Genomic DNA, 25,670 nt, shown 5'->3' with positions numbered 1-25,670 from the left:
GGAGGAAGAGAGTCCTAGGGATGGCGAATAGTCAATGAAAATGAATAGTCAAAAGATGAAATGTTGTATGTGAAGAACAGTGTCACTGGATTTTGTCAGGGAGAAGCCCAAGGTCTAGAAATGTAGGTTGTCCCTTTGTCTGCAAATCAAAAGTCTGGACAATGGGCATTCTTTATCCACTTAGTTTGTGCTTAATAAATATTTGTTGCTTTAAACTAGGTACTAGGTAGAAGCTGGAGAGAGGTAGACTTAGGCTTGATGTAAGGATAGCCTTCCTAAAAATTAGAGCTTTCCAAAAGTGGAGTGGATTGCCTTGGGAAGGAGTGGGTTCCCCATAACTGGAGGTCTTCAAGCCAAGTCTGGATGGCCATTTCTTGGGTATGTTGAGGAAGGGATTTGTGTTGAGGTAAAGGTGGAATTAGTTGGCTTCTGATGTCCTTCTCAGATCAGAGAGGTTATGAAGTAGTTATCAACACCCACTGGTACCTGAAGACTTTTGTTTCCCACTAGGAAATATGCTGACTGATTGTGGAATTTTAGGACTTGGGGACAATCAGAAGGATGAGAGAGTGGCAATTTGTTTTGAGGGGAGGGAGGGTTTGCCCAAGGTCACAAAGCTCTGAGACCAGAATGCAGACCTCCGTGTTTCCACCTGCACCCCACTGTAGTTTTATTTAAATGTTAGAACTGGAAGAGATCTTTAAGACAATGTAATGTCACCTGACACTCCTCATTTAACAGATGGGGAAACCGAGAGATGAAGAGATTTGCCTCTCACCACACAGCTGATGTGTGAAGGAGCCAGGATTCAAACTTGGCTCTTCTGAGTCTGTTGTTTCCAAGGCCTGTGCCCCTTTCTTCTACGATGCCAAACTCTACCAGCATGACATTGTCCCCAGATCTCTTGATTTCTTTACTAAAAGACTCCCAGAAAAGACAATTTTACCACAGTTCCTTCAGCAACTGATTCTGATGTTTAATGTTCATTCTGGTCAGGAATGCTTCATAATCATAATGGGGTTGTAGAATTTTAGAGCTGAAAGGGAACTTCAAGGTCATTTAGTCCAAATCCTTCACTACAGAGAGGGAAACTGATGCCCAGAAAGAGGCAATGCCTTGTCCAGGACAACCCATATGATCACTGGCAAAGTCCAAATTAGGGCTTCAGTTTCCTGAATGGAAACTTGAATCCAACCCTGAACCTCAGTTCCCTTATCTCTCTCTCTCTTTTTCAATTTTTGCTTTTTGGTGAGGCAATCAAGGTTAAGCGACTTGCCTAGGGTGATACAGCTAGTAAGTGTCAAGTGTCTGAGGCCAGATTTGAACCCAGGTCCTCCTGATACCAAGGCTGGAGCTCTATTTTCTGCACCACCTAGCTGCCCCTCCCTTATCTCTAAAGATGGACTAAATATACAGGATGAGACATAAATTTCTGGATGTGGGCAATGTGAGAATTGTTTTATTATGCATATATGTAATAAAGATTTTGTTTTTCTTTTTTTTTCAGTATCAGGAGAGAGAAAATAAATGCTTATCAATTGAAAAATAAAATTTAATAAAAATAGAAGAGGAAAATGCTTTGGGTACTCATGTCACAGGGTTGTTATGAAGTTTAAATGGGATGATATGTATAAATCGAATCACGAATTGTGTATTATATGTTTAATTGTTTTCAGTTGTGTCCATCTCTTTGTGACCCTATTTGGGGTTTTCTTGGCAAAGATACTGAAGTGATTTGCTATTTCCTTCTCCAGCTTATTTTACAGATGAGGAACTGAGGCAAACAGGGTTACATAGCTAGTAGGTGTCTGAGGCCATATTTGAACTCAGAAAGATGAGTGTTCCTGCCTCTAGGACTGGCACTCTATTGTACTATCTACGGCGAAATAAAAATGCTCACTCTCTCTCTCTCTTTTTCTTACTATACCAATCTGCAACAGTAGCAAAACATTTCTTCTTTTTTTAAAATCTGTATTCAATAAGAACTGACATTTAAATAGGACTTTGCAATTTGTAAAATGTTTTATATCCATGATCTCATTCGAATCTTATAACATCCCCAGGAGGTAAGTACTATAGTTAGTATTATTTCCATTTTATAGATGAGGAAACTAAGAATCAGAGAAACTTACTAACTTGCCCATGGTTACAGTTAATTAATGTTGGAGACAAACTGAATCTAGGTCTTTCTGACTCCAAGTCCAGCAGGAAACCTCTCCTAAATTGGAGAGATTACCTCTCCAAATATGAATCACTAGTGAGATTTTTTTCTTCCTTAGATTCCACTTCTCCCCTTACTTTGCTTTGAATTTTTCAGTCATCATGATAGGTCATTTTGGACATGTGGAAAAGTCCTTTCTAGCTTTCTTGGTTGGACTTTTTCACACCAAGTTACTTGGAGAACCTGCTCAAAGACCAGTCATGGTCCTGAAGTGAATTCCTGTACTACTGTATACTCAGAAGTGGTTAAAACATGCACCTGTGCCGCACATACATACACACATTGGCCCTTGCAAATGGCAGAGACCATGTATATTCTATATTTTTTACAGCTTCAAGAACAAGTGTGAGCTCGGTAAAGACCAAATGCAAATGGGGTCTGACAAAGCTGAATAATCACCACATACTGGAAACCATCTTGTTCTCAAAATTAGCAGTGTGTCTTGTCCCTTCTAGCTCCTTCTCTTCTCAGGTGGTACCTAGTCTTCTCTCCCTTCTGTCTTTTTTTTTTCATGTGGAGAAGAAGGCCTTCCAGATGAGATTGTCACTGGCCAGGTATTAGGAAGGGGTGAGCTTCATGATGGGTAGAGCCTTGGCCTTTGAAAGGAATGGAGGTGGGGACTGAGGAGGAAGTTCCAAGTCTCAGGGGTTGGGAGAGAAGGCTCATGATTCCGAGAACAAAGGGAACAGTCAGACTGACAAGTCTAGGCAGAAATAAAGGAAGAAGATGGGAGAATCGGAAGGAATGAGGGCAGAGGTTTTCTTTGGAGGACACCCATCCAATGTGCTTTCATTTTCCCTTGCCACTTAAAATCAAGCAAACTCCCCTGTCACTACAGGGCAATCTCAACCCACTCCATGTTTATGTTCAGATATTAGCTTTGTCAGCCTTTACATTCATTTCTTTCTCTCCTGTCTGAGATATTGAAACCCTGGGGCCATTTTTCCTAGGTAATCACCACCTGGCTTCCCACACAGCCCTGGAATGACACCCGTCTACCCTGACTGATGTGACTCCACGTTTTAGTGTTTTACCTCTGTTAATTATTTCCTTTTTATCCTGCATATATCTTGTTTTGTATATATTTGTTTGCATGTTGTTTCTCATATTAGATTGTCATCTCTTTGAGAATAAGGACTGTCTTTTGCCCCATTTTGTCTCTCCAGAGGTCCCTGACACATAGTAGGTGCTTAATAAATGTTTATTGATTGATGCTGATTGATCGACTCCCTTTATTAAACCACCTCCTAAGAAATTATGGCAATAGTGATACTATTAATACAAGTAAATTAGAAGGAAAATTCAAAGTGAGAGAAATAAGGCTGAGGAGAGTTTTTCAGACTGCTGGCTGTCTCTCACATCTTTCCACTTTAAAGTGACTAGAATAAAGAATCACAGTATTCCTAGACTTAGAAGAAACCTCAGTGTTATCTATTCTCTGTGCAATGTGTGAATCTTGTGTTCAACAATAACAACAACATAATAGCTCTCATTTGCATGGTGTTTCAAGATTTACAAAGTGCTTTCTTCCTATCTTAAATTCCATGAGGCAGGTAATCAACTAGTGGCACAGCAGACAGAGTGCAGGAGTTGGGAAGACATGTTCAAATGCTGCCTCAGACACCAGCTATGTGACTCAAGGCAAGTCACTTAAATTCTGCCTGCCTCAGTTTCCTCATTTATAAAGTGGGGAGAATAATAGTACTGCCTCCTAGGATTGCAGTATCAACAGACAGATTATTTGTAAAGCATTTTATATTTAGAGTATTATGTAAATACCATTGTTATTATCTTCATCTTATAGAAGAAGAAACTAAGGCTCATGGAGAGGAAGCAACTTGTCTAAAGCAACATGGCTAAGGGACAGCTAAGTGGTGCAGTGGATAGAGCACTGGCCCTGGATTCAGGAGGACCTGAGTTCAAATCTGTCCTCAGACACATAACGCTTACTAGCTGTGTGACCCTGGGCAAGTCACTTAACCCCATTGCCTAACACCCCCCCCCAACAGAAAAAAATAAAGTAACATAGATAGTATCTAAGACAGCATTAACCAAGTCTCCCACCTGAGATGTAGTCTTTTATTTGAAGGCCTAAATCTTTTTGTTCATTAACCTCTTATGGCACTTACCATATTTTACCTTGTATTAGAATTGTTTGTGTACACATCTTAGCCTTCCTTCTAGATTACAATTTCTATGAGGACAGGAACTGGAAGATCATTCCCAACTGCTCCAAATTTTAGTACTTTCCCTCTATTAATGATTTCCTATTTATCCTGCATGTAGCTTGTTTGTGTATATTTGTTTGCTTATTGTCTCCCCCATTGGCTTGTGAGCTCCTTGAGGGTAGTGACTATCTTTTGCCTCTTTTTGTATCCTCACAGCTTAGCACAGTGCCTGGCAAATAACAGGTCCTTAATGAATCTTATTGATTGATTGATTAATTGATCATCAGGGAGGCTTTGGGAAGAATTCCCAGATTAGATGAGAGGTTAGACTAGTTGACCTCTAAGGTCCTTTTCAATTTTAGGATATTGTGATTTCACAATTTTACTCAGGACTGGCCTTGCACAGAGGTTGAAGGAGGAATGGTGGTGGTGCTTAAAGCAATCCTGGATCTTTCTGGGAGGAAGGAAGGGACTCTGGCTGGAGTTTGGGATAGGTTTGGAGACAGTGAGTTCTATTTTGGATTCATTGAATTTGAAATTCTCATAGGACATCTAGGAGAAGAACTCCAGCAGACAATTGGAGATGTGAGACTAGAACTCAAGAGAGAAGTGAGGACTGGCTTTACCTCCAGAAGCTAAGAAAATTCTTGGGAATTCTACTGTTATTTATAAGGCATGCTACTGTTATTTTTAGAGTTGGGGGATGAGGGAGGGAAGGGTATCTCTTTTTTCCTTTTCTCAATTGGAGAAACATGGATTTAACCAATTAGTGGAGGAAATGGTGGCTTGAATATTCTGTCACTGAGCCAGGAAAAACATTCGTGTGCCCTAAACATTGTTTCAATTCTTCTCCTTGGTAGAATTGCCTCTTAGAAGCCCTGAGCCTTCATTGTGACACATTCAACTTGACTTTTCTGTCAATCATTCAGTCAGTCAATAAACATTTATTAAATGTGCTATGTTCCAGTCACTGCTAAGTGCTGGGGATGTAAGGAAAGGCTAAAATAGTCCCTGACTTCAAGGAGCTCATTTTCTAACTATTCAGAGTAGATGAAATGCAACCTGAAAGGGAAAGGCATTAGAAGCTTGGAAAGATTGGGAAAGATCTCCTGCAGAAAGTAGAATTTGAATTAGGTCTTGAAGGTAGCCAAGGTAATCAAGAAGTGAAAGTAAGGGGGCAGGACACGAATGGGAGTGGAAGACAAAATCAATACCCGAGAGCTATGAGCAGCAAACTTTTCTGAGACTGAAAATATGTAGGTTAGTGGAGATCCATATTAAAAGTTTACTGACTCATGGACCTCTCTGTGTGTTGCATCCTAGGCAGCTGTCCACCTTGCCTCCTCCTAGTCCTTTATCTGCTTCCAGCTCCTCTTCCTCTGCATCTAACCTGCTTTTTGGAGCTCTGGGCTGGAATCTCACAATGACATCATTTGCTATATTTGCATAAGGCGAATTCATTTTAGAACTCATCTAAAGGAGCTCAGAAGTACCTCATTGCAAGGCTAGACTTCTCCAGCATGCCACTGTGTAATGGTACCTCCCCACCCTCTCCTTCCCACCCTACTGCTTCTCAGCTTCCTTTTATGTGTTGTCTTCCCTCGTTAGATTGTAAACTCCTTGAGGACAGAGACTGCTCTTCTTTTCTATTCTTTTTAAAATTTGTATTCCTAGTGCTTAGCATAGTGCCTAGCACATAGTAGGCACTTAATAAATGTTTATTTACTATTGACTATCTGTTGGAGCTCTCTTTCTGCCAAGAGTAGAGCAGCTAATAACTTCTTGATTTGCTTGAGTGATATTTTTTTCTTTCAAAAGGTGGAAGAATCAATATGGGAAACTCCTATTCTGGTTCTTATTTTTTCTTTTTGGTTAGGCAATGGGGTTAAGTGACTTGCCCAGGGTCACACAGCTAGTAAGTGTTATGTGTCTGAGGCTGGATTTGAACTCAGGTCCTCCTGAATCCAGGGCCAGTGCTGTATCCACTGTACCACCTAGCTGCCCCTGGTTCTTATTCTTAGTAACGGGGAGGAACTGGTTGCCGGGGCAAAAATGATGGTAACTTTGTGGGGGAGGTTGAGTGGGAACATTCCATCCTAGAGTTTGTGATAGAGAAGATGAAGAAATTTAGACATAATCTGACATACACCCTGGATTTTGGGAAAATAGATTTCAAAGGGTTTAGAGAAGATAGCCATAAAATGCTTCAGGTAAATTTAGTCTAGGAGGGATGGGAGACACTCAAGAATGAAACTATGAAGACAAAAAAGGAAACAAGTCGAGTGAGGAGGAAAAACGGGGTTTGTCTGAGGAGATAGATTCTGATATACAGATAACTTATCAACTAATTTAGATTTTAAAAAGAAATGCATAGAAGATGGAAGCTGGGCCAGGCAACAGAGGATAAATATGGGAGGATCACTGTTAAAATAGTTTCCTGAAGGGTAAGACTTAGAATGAATTGCGACTGATGAGGAAAGGTCAGGACAACAAGTTTTTTTTTAAATTTAAACTATATTAGGGTTAGAAAGGCTCAAAGAAAGGAGAGCACTTTTATTTAGGGTAGATGGGACAGTGATAACTGAAAAGAGAAAGAAGTTAGGCCTTCATTATTATTTTATTTCTATTTTCTTGGCAAAGGAGAATAACCTCTACATGGGAAATGATAGAACAAAAATTATTAATAGGGAGTTGATACCCAAGATAGGTAAGTAGATAGTAAGAGTACTCTAGATCAGTTTAAATCACCTGACCCAGATAAACTTCATCCTCTGGACCTTAAAGGACTGGAAGATGGGTCACTGTCAAGGATATTTAAAACATCATGGGAAAGGTACAACAAGATTGGAGGACAAATGTTCCTTGATGTTACAGATGGTAAGTGTCCTAATTTTCTTTCTTTTTTTTAAATTAAATTTTTTTGTTGCATTTTAAGTTTTGAACTGTCTCCCTCCCTCCCCACTCTGCCCTAGAGAAGGCCACCATTTCACTCACACACACACATACCATACACACCATACTATGTATAGTTCTATTTATCAGTTCTTTCTGTGGAGGTGGATAGCATCTTCCTTCACAGGTCTTTTGTAGTTGATTTGAATATTTAGCTTAGTTGTTCACAGTTATTCTTTGAACAATATTGCTGTTATTGTGTACAATGTTCTCTTGGTTCTGCTCATTTGAGTCTTCATTATTTCATGCAAGTCTTTCCATGTTTTTCTAAAATCTACTTGCTCATTGTTTCTCAGAGCGCAGTAGTATTCCAACACAATCATATGCCACAACTTGTTTAACTATTCCTCAGTTGATGGGTAACCCTTCAATTTCTACTAATTTTCAAAAAAAGAGAAGTGATTGGAATTTGTAAGCTCTAGGCCAATGAGATTGACGTCAATTCCTGGGAAAATTCTAGAATGCAATATTAGAGAGATGGTTGGTGAATATCCAGAAAGAGAAGCAGTTATTACAAAGACCCAGCATGATTTCATCTAGAATAGGGCATATCTGGCTAACCTCATTTCCTTTTTTTTGGGGGGGGGGCAGGATTATTAAACTAGTGGATGAGGAGAATGTTGTGGATACAATTTGCCTAGCTTTAAGAAAGCATATGATAAAAAAACTCATAGTATTCTTGTGGAGAAGGAGGAGAGATATGGATGAGATAATGATGCAATCAGATGACTTCAGAACTAGTTGGATCCCTGGACTCAAAGAGTTGATGGTTCAGTATTAGCATGGTGAGAAGTCTCCTTTGGAGAACCCATGGATCCGTGCTTGGCTCTGTGCTATTAAACATTTATTAATGACTTGGATAAAAGCATAGATGGGATGCTCATCTGATTTGTAGATGAAGCAGAGCTGGAAGAGATAGTTAACAGTGCATGACAGAGTCAGGATCCAAAAGGATCTTCACAGATTTGAACTGATGATTCAATAGGTATAAATAAAAAATCATCTTGTAGTTGAGTATAGAAAATCAATTTCACAATTGTAAGACAAGGGATGCATGGATTGGTAGCAGTTGTTCTGAAAAAAAAATCTGATTGTTTTAGAGGATTACAAGTTCATTGAGTTGGCAGTGTGATGTGGGACAATGTTGGGCTACGTTAGGAGGAGCATAGCTTCCAGGGAATGGAGGGGATAGTTTCCTTGTATTCTGCCCTTGTCAGACTTCATCTAGAGTATCCTGTTCAGCTCTGAGCACCATGTTTTAAGAAGGACTTTGATAGGCTAGAGAGTGTCCAGAGGAAGCCAACCAGGTTGGTAAAGGATCTTGAGTCCATATGATATGATGTATTGGACACATGTAGTGGAGAGAAGAAAAGACCAGGGCATCTAGCCATCTTCAAGTATATGAAAGACTCCTGGAAGGGAGATTCAACCTTTTCTGCTTCACACCAGAAGGCAGAACTAGAAGTAATGAGTGGAAATTGCAAAGAGGCTAAATTAGTGTCTGCCTGTTTGCCTCCCTAACAAAAAAAAAAAAACAAAACAAAAAAACAAAAAAGCAAAAACTTTAGAACTAACAGCTGTCCCAAAGTGGAATGAGCAGGTGATGGAGAGGAGCTAGAGGCTAGAGGCTGGACCACTATTTGATTTGTAATGTTATTGGCAGAATTCTTTATGTAGACTATATGACAACTGAAGTCCCTTCCAACTTTTAAATTTTGTTATTCTTATTGCCGATTTTAACACTCTCCAAAATGTCTAGCAACCTCACCCTCATTTTACAGAAAAGAAACCGAGGCCTCCAAAAGATGACATGATTGTTCACTGGTCGGATGGGAGGAGACCTGAAATGGCATTAAGCATCTCCTACTATGGGCATCCTTTACTTGCCAAGAGCCTTCCCATCTTGGGCTGCTGACCTAAAGAAATTGTGAAATGCAAACTATGCCGGGTTTCTTTTTATACCCTCCCTCTCGCAACCTGAATCCGTTTGGTCCCATTTCAAACAGGGTTTTCCATTCTCTTTCCAGGCTCATGCGGCTTTTTAAAATATCTCTTCTTGAAGGTTGTTCCAGAAAGGCACGCGATTTGAATAGTAAAGGGGAGGTGGCCTTAGAGAGAACCGCAGTTTGCGCAGCAGCTCCCTGGGGTCACATTTGATGGGGCGCAGGCATCCCTGGACCCGGCTAGGGTACTTCGTCAAGGCTGCGCCCCACCCCACCCCAATGCCCCAACTTCTCCTCACCTTATTCTCTTGGGAACAGAATCCGCGGATGGGAGGGGCGGAAGGGAGAGAAAGAGGGAAAGGCAAGGAGAGTTCATTTTTATTCATGTTGCATTATTGGCTGTTGCGATAAAACACAGACTAGGGGGAAAAAGACCCTCAAGCTTCCCTTCCCCCCCTACCCAACCTTGCAGCTCCCCCCTCCCCAACAAATCCCACCCAAGCTGGAAAGTTCGCTTTGGCCCAGGAATCATTTGCATCTCAAACGTTTGCTTTTTATGGGCGCCCCTATAAAGGGAGTGGGGGTACGGAGCCCCGGCTCTGTGCCCGAGACGCTGCAACCCTCGGCGGGCTTGTATAAAAAAAAAAAACCCACACACAAAGCCATAATACACATAAAACCCTAATGTTCCTTCAAAATTACCTCATCTTTTATTTAGAGGTTATTCCGCCCTTGTCTTTCTTTATCGCTCTTTCATATGCCTGAAGTGGGGAAGCAAGGACCAAATGAGACAATCTAGGCTGCTGAGCCCGGCTGGGGTTTCTGGCCCGAGTTAGGGTGCTCTCTTTGCCTCCCTCCATCAAGCTCTCCCCGCCTCTCCTTTTAGTCAGCTCTATTTTGACGTTCTTTCTTCTCAGCCAGGTCTTTTTCCAAAGGGGAGACAAAAATAAAGCAGGCGTGTGTTCAGAAAAGCTCCCGAGGCACTACTGTGAATAGGATACAAATGCAGCTTGCTGGGCCTCTAGTTTGGGCCTTTTACACTACCAGAACGAAGGTGTGGACTCCACATTTCCAGCAAAGGCCCTTGTTCTCTGGGCTCGGGATGGCTGACATTTAAAGGCCAAGAAGAGGAGTGATTTATTTTTAAACCCAGTTTGGGGAAGGGAGGGAGGAAGGGAAGGAAGACAGAACGGATGGGCTGCTTTTAGTAGGAGAGAGAAATCATTGATTTAAAATGAGGTGATTGTGTGCGTGTATGTGTGTGTGTGTGTGTGTGTGTGTGTGTGTGTGTGTGTGTATGTGTGAGTTTGGGTATGAAATTACCTCTTAAGAGAAAGGAGTTGGGTTGAAATCACAGCAAGTAAGATTTTGGTTCGACAGTAGAAATGTGAGACCCTGGAGCATGGTGCCAAGGAAGATGATAGAATCTCTTTCTCTAGGGATTTTTAAAGAAGAGGATAGATTTCTATTTTCAGAGGTAGCTATTTTCGGTGTAGCCCTGCCTGAAAGCAGGGAAATAAGACTCCTTGACCTCTTAACTAGTAAAAAGTTTTAATTGAATGCCTTAAAGATCATCTAAACCAATGGATAGGGAAACTGAGGCCCAGAGTAGTGAAGAGAGATACCTAAGGTCACACAAGAAAATTAATAACACACCTGTGACTAGAATACAGTTGTCTTATCATCCACTGCTCTTTCTGATACATCATCCTGGTCCTTTTGAGATTGCAATTCATTGCAATTCAACCCATTCTCCAGAACATTAATGGATGCCTTTATTTTTATTTTTCCTTTCTTGATGTCCTGAAATGCCATATCTAAAGATGTTGCTATTTTCTAAATTTCAAGCCGATGAAGCTGATAAATTCAGATGTAGATAGATTGCTTTCTGTCAGTTAAACAATAGGAGATGAGTTTACACGATGAGTGTGAAGCTCACTTCCTTCGAATCATTCTACTGGTACTCTTGTCTCTGAGAAGACTAAGGATTTTGTCTGCAGCATAAAAGGATGCTGAAACAAAGCCCCTTATCCCTACTCCTTACTCCTCTTCCCCACACCCACCAAAAATCTCTTTTGAGACCCTGCCAAATTTGAGCCCTGGGGGCCCTTCTTCCTGTTCCTTCCCTTGTTCAGAAATTCAGAGCTGAAATAATTCTTCCCAGCTGAGTAGTAGTGACATCTGTGGAGACTTGAAACTCTAGTTATAGGCCCCTGTTTTTGCTTCTTTTTGGTCTTCTTTTTTCTATCAAAATAGGACACACCCCTCACCACCCATGTTGGACTTTGTTGGGCTGGATGTTATTAAAATCCAGCAAAGTTTACAAGGCATCCCCTAGTTTTGGGACATCAGTCCCTGATTTCATTCCTTTCTTTTTGGCTGTGGTGGTGCCCCTGGAATGGTCTCAGTTTGAAGGGTGCAGCCTGGGAAATTTCATGCCTTGAATTCCATTGGCCAAGCCCTAGAAGGAGGGTGGAATAAGACAGGGGATAATAGTAATAGTAAGCAGTTATACAATACTTTGAGGTAAACAAAGACATTTAAACACATTGTCTTATTTGACTCAACCTATGAGGTAGGTGAGGGATTAGGTATTCTCCCCATATTACAGATAAGGAAACTGGGACCTCTACCCATTAACAGAACAATGCTGTTAAAGGTAGAAGGGACCTTAGATATAATCTTGTTCAGTCTCCTCATTGTACAGATGAGGAAACTGAGGTTCGTGGACATAAGATGGCTGGCCCAAGAGTTACGCAACTAGTCAATGGCAGAGCTGGGTTTGGAACACAGATTTTCTGATGCTGAGCTCAGTGTTGCCTTCTAGTCTAAGACCCAGTTTAAATGCCTTCCTTGATCTCATCAGCTGGAAGCGATCTTCATGTTCCGTGATCTTCATGTTCCGTGATCTTCATTTTCCACGATCTTCATTGGTTTGGAAACATGCCTTCTGTTTGTTTCTTCCTTATATACTTCGGTTCTATTTTTTTTTTTTAGGTTCTATTTTTTTTTGTATAGTATTGATAGCTAGCATGTGTATAATGCTTTAAAGTTTGCAAAGCACTTCACATATGTTTTCTCATTTGATCCTCAAAACGAACCTATGAATTGGGGGTACTATTATTATTCTTATTTTATATATAAAGAAGGGCAAATGACTTTCCCAAGGTTATACAACTGGTGTTAGGTCTTCTTGACTCCAAAGCCTAGTACATTATCCATTGAGTCACTTATTCATCTTCTCTCCTTTAACTGGAGAGGACTGTAGCGTCCACGAGGGCAGGGATCAATTTAAATTTATCCTTGTTATCTCCCTCGATTCCTATCACTGTGCTTAGTTGTCCATAGTACATGCTTACAAAATTGAAGGTAATTCTGTTATGCCTTGCTCTAGGGAGGAGCGGTGGGGACCACATAAAATCTTACCATGGTGTGACTTTGAAGCCATGGTTGCAAATCATCATTAACCAAAAGTCATGACTGCTACATATCTGGGAGGGTCAAGTATGTCTAGGGCAACTAGGATGGGGAAAGGCCTCAAGTTCATCTCATGTGAAAATAAAGTAAGGGACTTGGAGATGTTTAACCTGAGGAACAGAAGCCTGGCTGGGAGGAAAGGGGAGGGATATGAGAGTGGTCTTCAAGTGTGGGAAGGGCTATTGCCTTGAAAAGGAATGATGTTAGCTCTGTTTGGCCCCTGATGGTTAAACTAGGAGCAATGCTTAGAAATTGCAGAGACAAATTTAGGATTGATAAAAGGAAATGCATCTCCATACTTATAGTAGCCCCAAAGCAGGGTTGGGGGGGTGCTGCTCTGAGAGGCAGTAGATTTTCTTTTATTAGAAGTCTTCAAATAAACTCTGCATGGCTGCATGATCAAGTATGTCGCAGAGAGGATTCTTATTCAGTTGTGGCTTAAAGAGATGGCTTCTGAAATCCCTTCTAACTCTTAAGTTCTTTATGTGTCTTGGGTTTTTATTTGTTCTCTCTGTAAAATGAAGGGATTGGGCTGCTTCATATCTAAGGTTCCTTCCAGCTCTGGCATCTTATGATTCTGTGCTCTGAAAGAACTGCAGCTTCCCTGAGAAGGAGGCATATGAGACTCTATAATTGCCACTTTAGTATCATTGATGTTCCTTGAATTCTGATAATACTCATCTAGACATAATTTTGTCCACTACCTTCTCCAAGAATGTAACTAGTGAGATGGAGACTATATTTTCCTTGGGTGAAACCATGAAGGAGAGGCACAGGGTTGGGCTAGAGAAATCTCATGAACACTCTCTCCTCTTGGTTTTCATGACAATGATCTCTCCTGCATTTCCTCCTACCCATCTCACTGCTCCTTCTCAGTCTCTTTTTACTAGAACTTCATCCAAATCACATCCACTAATTGTATGTTCCCATGGTTCTGTCCTGGGCCCTCTTCCCTTCTCCTCTATACTATTTCACCCGCTGATCTTATCCACTCTGATAGGTTCAATTATGATCTTTAATCAGATGATTCCCAGATCTATATATCTAGCCACAGTCTCTTTCCTAAGTTCCTTTCTCCCATCATCATCTACCCTCTGAATATCTCAAAGTGAATGTTCCATAGACTTCTCAAACTCAACCTGTTCACAACTGAAGTCATTATTCTTTCCCAATCTCCAGCTTTCCTATTGGAGGTGATAGTACCACCATCCTCCAGCCACATATGTAATCTATTGTCTCATTGTGTTGTTTCTAGCTTCACATCATCTGTATATGTCCCCTATTCTCTATTCATAATTCCACCAACGTAATACAGGCCCTTATCATTTCTCATTTAAACCAAGCCTCTCCCCACTCTATCCACCTCCCATTCAATTGTCAAAGTGATTTTTCTGCCACAGTCCTGTCCTTGTTCTTGCTGTCATGCAAGGAATTCTATATTTTATGATTATCTGAGGGGTTAGCAATACCATACTTGGGTAGCTGGGCCAATCCAGAAAAGTGGTTCTGACTTATCCTTGTTACAGGCAGTATCACTTAATCAAAATCTGTTGAGTACCTACTGTGTAACCAGTGTAGTGCTAGGTGCTTATTTGCTTAATTTTATTTTATCACTTTACATTCTTGAAGTGAGGGTCTTTTGAATTCAACATGAAAATGCATGAAAAGTACATGCAAATGAGGCAGTCTGTATAATGACTTAAAAAATCTTTTTAGAAAGAAGTATCAAATGGTAAGCTAATTATTGCCAAGATCCTGACAGTCAGCACTCATATATGTGCCAATAAGTAAAACTCATTGAAGTTTAAGTTTATTGAGAAAAAGTTGAAGTGTCCTACCTAATGCATAATCACAGAAACAGAACCTCAGTTTTGGAAAAGTCTCCAAAAGTCACTGGATGAAGTGAAATAATACCAGACAGAAAGTCTGTTCCAATTGATTGAGAGATTTCATCATGACCTGGGTAGGAAGTGGGATGGGAAGATTATCCCATATAAAAGCATCAGGTTAGTTAGAATCAGAGCTCCATTGAGGGTCAAGGCAGGAGAGAATGTTTTAGCAAGAGAAGGGACTATTTGGAGGGCAGGGTGACTGAGCCTTGGTCTAGGTCTGTCCTATTCCCCTTCCCCTCCCAAGCATCCTTGGTTAGAGGAGCACCTCATGAATTTTAAGGGGTCTGGAGTTTTTTGGACTTCTCACCTTCTCGTAAGCATCTTAGTTTCCTCATCTCTGGGACAGGAGCATCTTTTGGCAGTGTCTGTTAAGGACAAATTTGCTGTAGATTCCCATCTCTACAGAGATCCCAGCAAATAGCTTATGTCAAAGCAGAACTTCTTGAGCACTCTGTGAAAGAGCGGGACAAGGATTTCCAAAAGCCACAAACTTTAAGTTACTCATTTGCCACATGTGCTCTTTTGGTGGGTGGAGGAAGACTGGGTTTCCTTATTTTGTCCAGGCTGGAAGTGCAATGGCTACTTGTGAGTCGATTGTTCTGCTGATTGGTGATGAAGCTCTGACCTTCTCTATTTTTGACCTGAGTCAGTTTGCTCCTCTTTAGGTAGTCTGGTTGGCCACCCTGTCTGTGGGGTCATCATATTGGTGCTAGACCTTGCATAGACACCCAAATAGCCAAAATGTAGCTTAGAACTGTTGAGTTCATGTGCCACTATACCGGCGTGGACCCACTTTCCTCTGCATGCTCTACATGTGTGAGAAATGGTGAGAGAATGTGTTGTAGATTTTGGGGGGATGTTTTGTACTAACAGTAGCATCTTAGAAAATACTCTTTTCTAAAAACTAATTTTAGTTTAGCTGTCAAAATGCTGTTCAACTGAAGATCTTAAGGGTGAAGCACTCTGGTACGGACTTGTGATTTGTAGCACCAGAAAAGATATGCTCAATCTCTCAGGGCTAACCCTAGAGCTCCAAAAGAATAATGTCCTGCTCTGGGAACCCAGCCTGCCAGTGCAAGTAGGTGTTAAGGACCCCTTGAAAGTTTTGTGTTATAAATACTCAACAGGTAGTTGTCCAGCTTTTCAGCTCACTCCACTTCTGGGCAGCTCTGTGGGTAGCTAGGTGGCACAATGGATAGAGGGCTGGGCCTGGAGTCAGGAAGACTCATCTTCCTGAGTTCAAATCTGGCCTCAGATACTTACTAGCTGTGTGACCCTGGGCAAGTCACTTAAACTGTTTGCCTCAGTTTCCTCATCTGTAAGATGAGCTGGAGAAGGAAATGGCAAAGCATTCCAATATTTCTGCTGAGAAAACCACAAATAAGGTCACAAAGAGTTGGATACAACTGAAAAATGACTGAAGAACAGTAATGAAATTTTTCTTCCTATCAAGTCTAACCTCTCTGCAACTTCCACTGATTGCTCCTAATTCTGCCCTTTGGGGCCAAGAAGAACAAGTCTAACCCTTCTTACATAGGTAATCCCCTTCAGGTACTTGAAGATAGTTGTCCTGTCGCTCCTTAAGTCTTCTCTTCTTTAGGTTAAGCATACCCAGGTCTTTGAATTGTCCTCATGTGGCATGACCTCTGCTTGCCCTTTTCTGGGCATATTCCCATTTATCAATATCTTTCCTGAAATGGGATTCCCTGAATGGAACCCAGTACTTGACATGTGGTCTGACTAGAGTAGAGTACAGTGAAAGAGTCACCTCCCTTGTCCTGAATTCTATGTCTCTCTCCATGTAGCATCAAATTGAGCTTCTGAAATTTTAGCTTTGTAGGCTTCTCCATCCCATTATTCACTCATGTTGAACATGCAGTAAACTAAAATGCTTGTATTTTTTTTCAAAAAAAGTGCTGTCTAGCCATGCATCACCATCTTAGACTGATGAACTTGATTTTTGTGAATGTAAGGGTAAGACTTTTCATTTATCCCAACTAAATTTTCTTGTTAGACTTCACCCAGTGTTCTAGTCTGCCAACAACCTTTTGATGGAGAACAGGAGCAAAGATCCTTCAAACCATCAGACAATCCCAAAACATTTATGTATGTATCTTTAGAATCAATTATCATTTCTTCCCAATAATCTGCTATGGATAAATAGCATAATTCAAATTACCTGTTAGTTGAAGACTTTATTATGTGACTGTTGGCTCCAGAAGTTGTACTTTTCTAAGTTTTTTTTTTTTTTTTTGTTTAGGCACCTAATAAATAGTCTGTGTTTCCCTAGGACAAGCCAACTGGCAGCAATAGGTGCTGAGATAGGATACAAGTGATTGGTGGGAGGAAATTTGGAAAGGATTTTTTTCCACAGATAATCCACAAAATGGCAAATTATTGACTCATAGGCTCATAGAGCTAGAAGGAATCTCGATTTTCTAGATCTAGGGAACCAGGCAGTGGTGAGCCTATAGGCTTTTGAGTCGAGAAGGCCCAAGTTCACCTTTTGGCCTGAGACCTGAGACCTTGTGTGAACTTAAGCTAATCCCTTTACTTCTCTGAGCCTCAGTTTCCTCACCTGTGAAATAGAGATTAAAATAAATATAGCATTTGTCTCACGGGATTGTTGTGAAGATCCAATGAAAATGTATATGTAGAGTGCTTTGTAATCCTTAAAGCATTATACACATTTCATATAAATTAGCACAGTGCCTGGCACATAGTAAGTGCTTAGTAAATTTTCTTTCTATCTACTTATCTATCCATCTATCATCTATCTATCTACCTATCCATTCCTCTACCTATCCATTCATCTGTATGTCTATCTATCTATCTATTCTATCTATCTATCTATCTATCTATCTATCTATCTATCTATCTATCTACCTATCTATCTATCTATCTGCCTATCTACCTATGTCAATTGTTACTATGATGCCCTTATTTTATGATAAGGAAACAGTAGCCCAAAGAATTGAGATGACTTATCCAAGGTCACATAGTGAGTTAGCATCAGTATTGAGCATTGAACCCAATCTGACTTCTAGTCTAATGCCCTTTCTACTTCCTCATTCTATCTTCAAGTCAGTCGTGAAATATCCATGCTGTATTCTCTGACCAGACCAAACTCTACCAAAGTAGAGTTGAGGATTTGGGCAGCATAGACATCAGATATGGCTAATTCGGCCTCTAAGAATACACTCATTTCCTGCCAAAATTATCTTCTGTGCAATATAAGGATTATTTTGGAGGTAGGGAGAGGACATTGCTCAGATGCTCATCATCATCATCATCATCACCTACATCAAGTATTCAAAGAATGTCAGGGATAGAAGGGACCTCAGAGGGAATGGAGTCCCACCCATACCTGAACAAGAATCTCCTCTACAACGTATTTAATGGGAAGCCTTTCCCAATCCTCCTTAGTTCTAGTGCCTTCCCTCTGTTGATTATCTCCAGTTTATCCCATCTACAGTTTCTTTGTACATAATTGTTTGCATATTATCTCTCATTAAATGGTGAGCTTCTTGAGAGCAGAGACATTTTTCCTTGTTTTGTTTCTCCAGCACTTAGCACAGTGCCTGGCATTCAAGAGGTGCTTAATAAATATTTATTGACTGACTGACTAGTCAAGTAGTCTTTGCTTGAAGATCTCTAGTTAAGTGGGGGTCCTAAGGCACCTCCCAAGGCAGCCCATTCCTCTTTTGGACTGCTCTAATTGTCAGGGAGGTTATCTGCACATCAAGACAAGATTTGTCTTTGTGCAACTTTGACCCCATTATTTTCTAGTTCTACTCTGTGGGGTCAAGCATAACAAGTTGAATCCTTCTTTCATATGTTGTTGTTGCTCAGTCATTTTTAGTCAAATTTGTCTCTTTGTGACCCCATTTGGGGTTTTCTTGGCAAAGATACTGGAGTGGTTCGCCATTTCCTCTAGCTCATTTTACAGATGAGGAAACTGAGGCTACTAGCATTAAGTGACTTGCCTAGGGTCACACAGCTAATAAGTGTCTTAGACCAGATTTGAACTCAAGTCTTCTTGACTCCAAACCTGGTGTTCTCTCTACTATACCCCCTAGCTGTCACTCTTTCATATGTTGACTCTTCAAATATTTGAAGACATGGCCCCTTGAAGTCTTTCTTTTTTGGACTAAAACATCTTTATTTCCTCCAGCTGATCCTAGAATGGCCTGAACTCAAGGACCTTTAGCATCTTGGCCATCCCTGGATACTCTTTACCTTATCAATGTCATTTCAAAAATATAGCGCCCCAAACTGAGCCCAGTACTTCAGATCTGGCTTCAGCAGGGCAGAGTGCTCTGGGACTCTTTCCCCTTGTTAGTGCCTCTCTTAGCACATCCTAAGATCACGTTAGCTTTCTTGGCTGCCACAGCACACTGTTGAGTCATATTTAGAGAATACCTGAGATACATGATTGGATCCCCACAAGTGCCCAGTGAAATAGGTAGGGCAAGTGTGACCCTTCACTTTACAAATGAGGACTCTGAGACTCAGAACATTTAGGGAAGTTGCCCAAGGAGACTCCACTATGAAATGGCATTGAATTCAAGTTTCCTGACTTCAAATCCACGCGCTCTCTTCGCTCTATTTCCCGGTGCCCTCTCAGTCATTGATTTTCTGGGAACCGGTTTCAAGAATGACTTGTGCCAAAGCATTGTGCAAACCTTGTTTGCATGTACACTCATCATGACGGGTAGTTTAATTGGGGCACAAAGCTCAGGAGCAAGGCAGATAGTGAGAAACTCTTGGGCTCTACTTTCTCCTGGTATAGTTGTTGCTGAAGGAAGTGAAATTATCTGAGTGTATGGAGCATTTAGGTAGAGAGAATGTGAAGAGAAGGCTTAGGCACATTGGAATGCTTGCCAGTGCTGGCCAGAGTGCTGTTGGCAGCTATGGACTGAGGCAAAATCACTTGCAATGAAATACCCTATGCCCCTCTATTTTCTTTCTTTCTTTTCTTTTTTTTTTGGTTAGGCAATGGGGTTAAGTGACTTGCCCAGGATTGCACAGCTAGTAAGTGTCAAGTATCTGAGGCCGAATTTGAACTCAGGTCCTCCGGACTCCAGGCCCAGGGCTCTATCCACTTTGCCAACTAGCTGCACCCTCCCCCTTCCAATTCCCTTTTACAGATGAAGACACTGAGGCTCAGATGGAGGTAAAGAGTCTTGCTCAGTCACTTAACTAGTAAGCAGCAGGACCAGGAACCCAGTCCCTCTTACTCCACATTGGACCCTCTAAATATCATATTCTTTCACCTCTCATGCTATTCCATCAAACCTCTCCCATACATTTTATAGAATTCTAGAATTGACAGCTGGAAGGGACCTTAGAGATCATTGACTTCTATGCCCTCATTAAACAGATGAGAAAATTGAAGACCTGGTGATCTCACAGGTAGTAAGGTTCAGATTCCAGATTCAAACCCTGCTCCATCACTATTTCACTCTAGTGGATTCTTTTGTTTTGTATCATATACATGTACATCTTACCTCTCTCACTAGCTTGTAAATTCTTGAAAGACTGGAATTATGCCTTGCTCTTTTTTTTTTTGTATCTTCCGCAGTAGCTAGCTAAATGTCTTATACAACATTCAGTAAATTTTTATTGAATAGATGAATGAATGAAATAGAAGGAGAAGGCACACATTCCCTATTTGGCATAGACCTGGGAAATCTTTATTTTGAAGGTCAGCGTGAGTGGCATGTGACGTAGATGAGGAAAGAAAATTGGATTTGGATTCCTAGGACTGAGGCTTCGCTCTTGCCTCTGCTATTGGTTTTCTTTTGTTTTTGGTTTTAACCTTAAATGGTGTGTGTATCTATATCTATCTATCTAGCTTTTGTTACTCAATATATCCTTCCCTTTTACAAGGAGCCATCCCTAGTATTGTTCAGCCATTCAGTTGTGTTTGACTCTTCTTGACCCCATGGACCATACTGTCTATGGGATTTTCTAGGCAAAGATATTAGAGTGGTTTGCCATTTCCTTCTCCAATGGATTAAGGCAAGCATAGGTTAAATGATTTGCCCAGGGTCAACATAGTTAGTAAATGTCTGAGGCTGGATTTGAACTCAGGTTTGCCTGACTCCAGGCCCAGCTCTCTATCTGCTGAGCCATCTAGATGCCTCTATCGCTGAGAATAAAAAAAAAAATGTAAAAGCAAGTCAGCAAAATTAACTAACACATTAGTTGAACCTGACAGTCACCAATGTTCCATGGTTATAGTTTTCCCAACCTCTATAGGGAAGGGAGAGAAATATATCTCATCTCTTCTCCAGGGTCAAACTTGATCATTGTAATCATACAGCATTCAGGTTTTTGTTGTTGTTGTTCTTTCTATTACATTGTTCTAATTATACACATTGTTTTCTTGGTTCTTGTTATTTCACTGCATCCATAGTTATTGTTTATTATTTTTTCTTTTTTGGTGAGGCAGTTGTGGTTAGTGACTTGCCCAGGGTCATACAGCTAGTAGGTGTCATGTGTCTGAGGCTGGATTTGAGCCCAGGTCCTCCTGAGTCCAGGGCCGCTGCTTTATCCACTGTGCCACCTAGCTGCCCCTTCATAGATACTGTTTCTTTTTTTTTTTTAATAAACATTTGTTAATGTTTATTATTATCTTTCTTTTTTTTTTCTGGATTAGGCAATGGGGTTAAGTGACTTGCCCAGGGTCACACAGCTAGCAAGTGTTATGTGTCTGAATAGATACTGTTTCTTAACAGAAGACATACATAGTTTGCATTTGTGTCTGCTACTTTTACTTCCTAGTTCTGCAACCTGGGTAAGCCTCTTGACCTCACTGAACCTCAGTTTCCTAATTTATAAAATGGGCACAGTGATACTTTGTTTGTATGTTTATCATGAAGCCAAAAATAAGATGATGCATGTGAATATAAGATGTTTTGTAAATTGTAAAAGGCTGCGTCAATAAGGATTATTCTTCTCTTAAAAAAAAATCAATAAATCAGTGAAACTGAGCTAATCCCAGGACTGGCCCAGAATTGAGGTTTATTGGTAAGAGAACATGGGAGAGTCCTAACTTCCCTTAGCCAGGGTTGGCCTATGTGACAAGGTTCAGGCTTCTCTTGGCAGGTACCTCAAGAGTTGGCTGAGACTTAGTTCTGCAGATAAAAGACCCGAATGGGTGTGGGCTGGCTTTCTTTGGGAGTTTGTTTATTCCCCTGGGCTCACCTTAGCTGCTGAGTAATTTGCAGGCTGTAATCTGTTCATGGAGGAAGTCTTGCAACATGCCCCGAGAGGCTCCCCAGATGTGTACTGATCTCCATGCTGACGTAGGTTGTCTAGGTAAATCTCCCAATTCACCTCCGGGCCACGTCTCCGCCCCATCTCTCTCTCCACACTTCCTTAGAGGCCTGTGTCATGTTATGGGAACCAGGTCATGGGCTCTAGAGAAATGATCCTGTCAGGTGACATAGAACATGAATCAGGCCCCTGAAGAACAAGGAGAGAAATCTGGGCGGGGAGAGAGCTGGAGGGATAATTGGATGATTTATCTGGTCAATAGAGAATCTATTAAACTCCCTCATGGAATTGTGAATCTCAATAATGTGTCATCTCTGCATGGAGTAAGTTCAGGTAATTATGTAGTGCCTTATGGTCAGGAATGACTCACTTTATTACCGTGTGTTTACATGGGGAAATTTATTTCTCACATGTGTGTGCCTTCATAGCAACTACAAATGGTCATTAGTCTGGCTGCCGGTTTATAAAGTCTGCATGCTTCTTTTACAGGGATATGATTTCAAGTGTTATTGGACTCTTCAAAGGATGCATAATGACCCAGTAAAGGGCCTTTCAGATTGGTGATTCGAAAGACCTTTTCAGACAGTGAGCAGATCAACTAGTGTTCCTTGAGCCAGGTGTGGTTCACAAAGGGACTTTCTGCTGGCCTGTGGGCTGATATCTGGTAGGGGCAGAGGGTGTGGGGGTGGGGAGGGAAGACCTCGATTTAGAATCAGTGGAGCTCAGTTTAAGTTCTGGACTTTCATTTACTATCTGTGCCACCTTTGGAAGTAAAGAAAGGAATAAGCATAACAAGCACCTACTTAGTGCTAGGCATGTGCTAAGCACTTTACAAATGTTATCTCATTTGGTCCTCACAACAACCCTGGGAAGTAGATGCTATTATTATCTTCATTTTACAGTTGAGGAAACTGAGTCAGGCAATGGGGGTTATACCCATGCAGACATAATGGTATACTCTCAAAGTACAACCCTTTAATGATTTGTAAGAGATGTGATTTTATCCATCCACCAGTGTGGATCACAGCTCTTCTACAGCTTAGTAAATGGCGTCATGAGTTGCTATGGCTAAATAATTGATCATTGGGCAGCCAGCTTCTCTCAGTAACTCGCTCCTCTGTGCTGAGCTAGACTCGTTCTTGTTGAATGGTCCATTGGGAGGCCTGTCCTGGAACACTTCCCAGCTTGGCAGCAGTCAGCAGAGCTTATGCTCCACAAGCATAGCCTTTGAAAACCCAGGGTTACCTCCAGTGCCATAATGAGGCATCAGAAGAGAACTTGAGAAAAGTAGTTTATTTAATAATAAAACACCTGATGTCATTAACAGATTATTAGAGCTAGAAGATATCTTTGAATTCATCTAGTCTAATCTACTCATTTTGTTGTTGTTATGCAGTCATTTCAATTGTGTCCCCCTTTTTGTGTCCCCATTTAGGGTTTTCTTGGCAAAGATACTGGAATGCTTTGCCATTTCCTTCTTCAGCTCATTTGATAGATGAGAAAACTGAGGCCACCAGGGTTAAGTAAACTGCCAGGGTCACATAGCTAATAAGTGTCTGAGGCCAGATTTGAACTCAGGTCTTCCTGACCCCAGGCCTGGCACTCTATCCACTGTACCACCTAGCTGCCCAATCTACTCATTTTATAGATGTGGAAATTGAGTCCCACTGAGAAATTAATTGGACAAGGTCACAGAGAAAGATAGTAACAAAATGGTGACTATAACCCCCACTCTCATGATTTCTGGATCAGTACTCCTCCATCTTCAATATACTGCCTCAATGGGGCAACTAGGTGGTGCAGTGGATAGAGCACCAGGCCTGGAGTCAAGAGGACCTGAGTTCAAATCTGACCTCAGATACTTGACACTTACTGACTCTGGGCAAGTCACTTAACCCCATTGCCTAGCATGTATGTATATATATATGTGTGTATATATACATACATGTGTGTATGTATACATATGTGTGTGTATATATATGTGTGTATGTATACATATATTTATATACTGCCTCAAAAGGTATCTGTTCTAATCAATAAAAGTGGCATCAATCTTCTGATTATTTGTTAATTACATTGAGATGGGTGGGCCATGAGTGTCCTTGCCTCCCCCCCTTTTTAATAATTTTTTTAGTGATATCTTTTATGAAAGGAAGCATCTCATATTGTATAGAGTGCCAACCTTGGAGCCAGGAAGACCTTGGTTTAAGTCTTGCTTCTGATATAATACTGTCTTTGTGACCCTGAGTAAGGTGCTTTAGTATTATTGGCAACTCCCTTAACACTCTAAGTTGCAGAAAAGGTACTGACCTTCTCTGGTAGAGGGAGTTTCCTCATGCTGGAGTTCCTTATAGCAATAAGACCTCTGGTCCAGTCCTTTTCTCTTCTGTTTTTATATCCCTATATTTCCCAATGTATCCCAGGGTATGCTAGGAAATGTTGAACAACTGACTCCCCAAAAATGCATGACATACTTTTAAGTTTAATCTCAATTTCTCTACATTTTCTTCATAATTCTCTTAAGCATAGACAATTGAGGAGACAATACACAAATCCCTAATTTGGTTTGAGGTATGCTTATACTCAAAGTCTAATAATCAGATTTTGGGAGTTGGTATGGCTTGGCTTAAGTATACTCCTGAATGTCTCTTTCCCTTGGATAATATCCAGTTATCTAGCTTTCATTTGATAATCTGCAGTGATAGGGATCCCATTACATCACAAGAGATCATAACATGATGAGATCAGAGATTTACTGTCATAAGTAATCTCAGAGATGTTCTAGTCATGATGAGGAAAACAAGGTCCAGAGACAGTTAAGTGACTTGTCCAACATCACATAGGTAATAAACAGCAAAGTGGAGATTCAGCCAGGTACCCTGACTCCTTGTCTAGTACTGCCCTCCACTCCCAATTCCATTTTCTGTTAAGTCTAATTTTTAGGAAGTTCTTCCTTATATTGAGCCAAAATCTACCTCCACATGATTTCCAATCCCGTCTCTATCAACTTTCATCTTTACAATTCCAGTTTTTTTAGTCTGTCTTACTGTGTAATGATGTCTTCTCAATTGGATGGGATGCCTGCCCGCCATTATCCAAAATAATACTTATGAATCTTTGATTCTCTCTTCACTCTCAGTTTACTCTCCCATCTGTCCCACCTCCCCACCAGCTACCTTGTGCACCTAAAGATGAGTCCTTCCTGAGGCCTGCTGGCTGATTGGTAAATCCCTACCGGAGATTACCATATCTGGAGGAACCCTATCCATGCTATTCTCTTCATCCCCAGCTTACTCTTCCAATTGCTCCATCTCCCTACCTCCTAGACCTTGCCTTACAAGAGCATTCTCTTCCCTCATTCCTCCTCCTTTTCCGGCTCCCCTTTATATTTGTCTTCCTCTGTCAGAATGTAAGTTTCTTAAGAGTAGGGACAGTCTTATTTTCTTATTTTTGTATCCCTAGGGCCTAACACAATGCCTGGTGTACATATATATATATATAACAATAAATGTTCACTCTATCTATCTATCTATCTATCTATCTGTCTGTCTGCCTATCTACTGTATATCTATCTGCCTGCCTGTCTGTCTAATTACTGTTTGTGTCTGTATGCCTGCCTGCTTGCCTGTCTACCTGCCTGTTTACTATCTATTTTTGTCTTCCTGCTTATCTATCTATCTATCTATCTATCTATCTATCTATCTATCTATCTATCTATCTATCTATCTATCTA

Source organism: Vombatus ursinus, unplaced genomic scaffold (assembly GCF_900497805.2).
Source record: "Vombatus ursinus unplaced genomic scaffold, bare-nosed wombat genome assembly UNPS02014973.1, whole genome shotgun sequence".
Lineage (NCBI taxonomy): Eukaryota > Metazoa > Chordata > Mammalia > Diprotodontia > Vombatidae > Vombatus > Vombatus ursinus.
Note: the sequence above shows the minus strand (reverse complement) of the source record.